This window comes from Egretta garzetta, unplaced genomic scaffold (assembly GCF_000687185.1).
Source record: "Egretta garzetta isolate BGI_Z169 unplaced genomic scaffold, ASM68718v1 scaffold85, whole genome shotgun sequence".
Taxonomy (NCBI): Eukaryota; Metazoa; Chordata; class Aves; order Pelecaniformes; family Ardeidae; genus Egretta; species Egretta garzetta.
Window position 1 is genome coordinate 3815069 of NW_009259718.1, and position 4483 is coordinate 3819551.

Here is a 4483-nt window from a genome sequence, read left to right on the forward strand (position 1 = left end):
GATCAAGTCCTACGAGTCGCAGGACCCAGAGATCGCCAGCATGTCGGGCAAGCTGAAGGCCATGTTCCTGCCGCCCATGACGCTGCCGCCGCACGGGGCCGGGACCGGCGGAGTGGCAGCCTCCTGAGGAGAGCGGGGACCTCTCCTGCCCCGCTGGGTCGCCGTGCTCCTGCCGGGGCTGCCCTCCCGAGGCGGGGGTCCCGTCAGCCCCGGGAATGGAGACTCGATCAAGGGAGACGCTGGCCTGAAAGGAACGGGGTGCTTTGTGCATGCTCGTGTGTCTGCTCGTGAATAAAAAAAGTGTCTTGAAAATGCCCTTGTTTTATGGATGAACGTGAGCTTGGCGGTGCTCCTCGGGCGTGGGTGCTTCTCCCTGGTGCGGAGGCAGTTGCGGCAGTGCCCACCTCATTCTTGGTGAAACCTGTGCTGGTGTTTTGAGGGGCCTGGTATGTAGCAAGTTCTGCAAAAAGGTAATTGCTTACCCAAGCCTTGGTGTGAAGCCCTAGGACTCGATATCAACGTGAGTGAGTTAACACCTCAGAGGTGCTGAGCCCTGTCTCAGAGGAAGCATTTGCAGACACACTAGGTGACGTGTCCCTAGACATCATCTAGCGCTGTTTGGCAGGTGCCATAAATGCTGCCGAGCCCCCTGTCCCCAGCAGGGTCGGTGCGGCTAACTCCCTCCTACCACCGGTGCTTGTGGCTGCATTGTTTTCCGGCTGAGCGTGCAATCAAACGTGTCAGCCCTAATGGAAAAGGCAGCAGAGAGATGCGGCGGCGCGGTGTGGGGAGGGCCGGGCTTGCCCCCTTCGGCTGCAGCCGGGATTAGAACAACACAAATGTTGTAAAAACTGTTCTCTCATGCCTTCTGGGACTGATGAGGGGCAAAGCCGTGTGTTTCCGGCTTGATTCAACTGAAGCAGCGTCAGACAGGTCTGCCTGTCACCTCCTGCCCCGCGTGCCAGTTGCCCTTGGAAGCGTCGAGTTTTTGGGGAGGGCGACGGGTGGCGGGGCGGGGGGTGAATAAGCCAGGCCAGGGAGAGCGGGGAGCTGCGAGCCAGGTGCGAGCGCTGTGTCCGGTTTTGCCTTCTGTGCCTTTCGGTTACAACCCAGGCACGGATGCACGAGAGTGTCGTGGGTAGGAGGCGGGAAGAACAGGCAGTCCCTTCCGTCTCCCATCTACCTCTCCCAGCTTGGCCTTGGCCTTCCCCCCACCCCTCTAATTATTCATTAACTACAGCCCAGGAAGTGCTTTGCAAATGGTGAAAATTAAGCCCTCTGCTTGAGGCCTGCGGTTTGCCTGACCTGGAGCTACCTTCTCCCTAGTCTGCCTAGGAACAGGCGGAGTTTGGGACTCTGCCTGGGTGGATCAGACACAGGTGAGTCACGGGAGGTGCCGCAGCCCCCACGCCCTGGCAGCTGCCCCCCCAGAGCCGTGGGCCCCCCCGCCACCAGCACCCAGCCCTGTTGGGAGGGTGCGAGTCCACCCCCCTCTTGTCAAGGTCTTTGTCTCGCTCCCAAGTCTATCTCGATAATTCCAACGATGCTTTATCTTCTTCAGTAGGACCCTGCGGGTTAAGGGCTGCGGTGCTTCCTCCACCAGCTGCTGTCAGCTCCCCCATCAGTGGGGATCTGAGGGTCAAGATCCTGATGCCATCCTGTGGGTGAGTGCTGGGAATGCTGGTTAGAGGAACAAAGCACGAGTTGCTGGTAAGAAAAATAAAAATGCTGGCAGTAGGAATCGGGCACAGGAGGGGGACAGCCCCCCGCCTTCTAATAGGAGCTGCATGAGAGCCAGGGGGCTGGAGTTCAGGGGTACCACTGCTTCCTTCCTGCTTTGACAAAGAGCAAGCAGGGTTTGCAATGCCCAGTCCGCCACAGCCGCCCTGCCAGCCCCGCGGCTGCAGCACCTCTGCGTGTTCCTGTACAAAGAGGGGTCAGGTGGGTGACCTTTCCAATCCTGGTTATTTCTTGATTCGCTACCGCCCTTCCAGCCCTTTACGGAACAGCAGGCGTGAAACCGTCACGGTCAGTCCCAGCGGGTGCCCTGCCCGGGGGACTGCAGTGGTGTGAGGAAAGGGGATTCGCACCAGCATTGCTCTCTGGTAAGGATCTGGGTGACCATGATGGTCCAGTGCTGTCCTGGGGTCCCGCAGCCGGGCGGAGGGGATCTGGCTTGGGCAAGCCACAGGAAGATCGTCCATCTGCCCATTCCCCAAGCCCAGGCGGCCTCCACCCTGCGCCAACAACTGCACTGCTGTTATCCCAAACCTGGGTTCTTTACCCGGTGTGCAACCACCAGCTCACACATCGAGTCGAGGTACTCGCTGTTTATTTAATTTCTGCCGGAGATGGGCACTAGGGGGTAACCCCACAAAGCTAGTGCACCTTTCCAAAAAAACTACCATGTACTTACCCTGTTACATGATGAAAGGAAACCCGCCTAAGTTCGTATCTATTGGCTATCGATCGCTGTAGCGCTTGCTATCGGTTAATTATATTTAAATTAGCCTCGCCTGCTGTGGAAATTACCATGCGTGCTCCTTGTTGGGGGGACAGACGGACACAAGCCTCTTTGGGTGTGGTTTGAGTCGGTGGTCGCGATCTCCCTTCCCTGCCTTTACCTTTCCCCCAGTTACGGCCTTTGCTGACCTCATGCCCCTGCAGCATTTACCCAGCCTTTGGCTGGGCCTTCTGAGTCAGGAGGTTCCCCTTTTATCAGTCTTGATTATCCTGCCTTCTGAGTAAGGATATTCCCTTTTGGTTGGTCCTCTTCAGGGGTACAGTCACCAGTTCCTTCCACCAGCTGGTAAGGCAAATACTTCCTTATCTCTTGGCTCCTTCCAACCGCCAGGTCCTGTTACTCGTGATTCCTTGTCCCACTTGGCAAGAAATTCCCTTTTCTGCGGTGTGTTGCTACGAGGCCGTTCTGTGCAAAATGGCAGAGCCTCTGGTCTAAAGTCATCTCAGTGCTGAGATTTAGAAGCAACAAATGCAATGCTGATTTGCATAAAAGGGTGCCAAATGAGATTCCCCCAAACACGAGGGATGCCCAGAACAGTGAAGTCGATAACCTGGGCAAGAGGGGAGACAGTGTAACAGGATTGCAGCGCGTGTGGTGTTAAAGGAAGAGCCAACATTGGCTTTTGTAAAGGCAAATCCTGTCTTGTAACACTGGAGGGTTTTGAGGGACTTGGCGAGCTAGTGGGCAAGGCAAGTCTGGCTGAAACGGTTCCCTTGGGTCTCTAAAAAAAGTTATTTTACAAGATTTTCTCATCAAAGTCTTTAAATAAAGCTAAAGTCATGACATAAGAAGATGATGTCTTTCTTGGGTACAGAATTAGTAGAAAACAGGAAATGGAAAGTGGGATTAAAGATCCAGTTTTTGCAGCAAATTGAAGTCATCAGTGATGACAATGACAGGGGCCTACCCTAAAATACCCACCCTCCAGTGTATTCCCAAATGACCTGGAAATAGAGCTTGTATGGTGAGGTGAGGAAATGGGCTGATGGTAGGGAGCTGTGGAGGACAATAGGGTGGGAGCTGACTGTGAGTAATGGCAGAAGGACCTTTTGGTAGCAAATGAGCGGGCAGCAGAACTGCAGATGAAACATAAATATAGGCATATGTAAAACAACGTTCATGGAGAAAAATAATTCAAAATTTACATATAAAACAATGAACTGTGAACTGGTCACCGCCTCCCTGGAGTAAGATTGTGGTCACATATGAGTCCATGCAGTTGTTAGCTTAATGCTTGGTTGTGGTGAACAAACAGCAGAAATCATCAGAGTGAGTGAGTGTGTGTGTGTATGTATGTATATGTCCATGCCTCACCAGCATCTTGAAGGCTGCAGTTCTGCACCACCTTTCACCCTCATCTCCGAAACAAAATACCAGAGTTGGAAACAACTCACAGAGGGACAGCAAAGGTGATCAGAGGTGTAGAAAAGCTCTGAATGAAGAACACCTAACCAGGGCTGGAGCCTTCAGCCTGGTGAAGAGCTGAGGAAGGACATGGATGTTGTGGGTCTGCATCATGAGCAGCTTGGAGGGGGTGAATAGGAATTGGTCATTGATTTTTCCTTCTTGACAACCACCAGATGATAACAAGAACAAGACAGGGAGCAGGCTATAAGCAAGCTGAAGGAGGGTGTGTGTGTTTCTGTAACTGAGCAATGGAACTCCTTGCCAAAGGATGCTGAATTTGTTACGGATTTGATGGCTGACCCTACAGCAGCTGCAAATGGAGGCTTAGAGAGCACAGGGGGGAAAGAAGCTCCATGCATAACCTCTTCCTCTACCCTTCCTTCGACTACGGTTTTGGGCTCTGGATCACTGAGTCCGAGGCCCTGCTCACAGCAGAGTTAACCCCAACGTTAGATCAGGTTGCTCAGGGCCTTCCTTGTTCAGGTGAGTCCTGAACACCTCCAAGAGTGGAGATTCCCAAGCCTCTCTGGGGCCCTGCGGCAACTGCTGAAC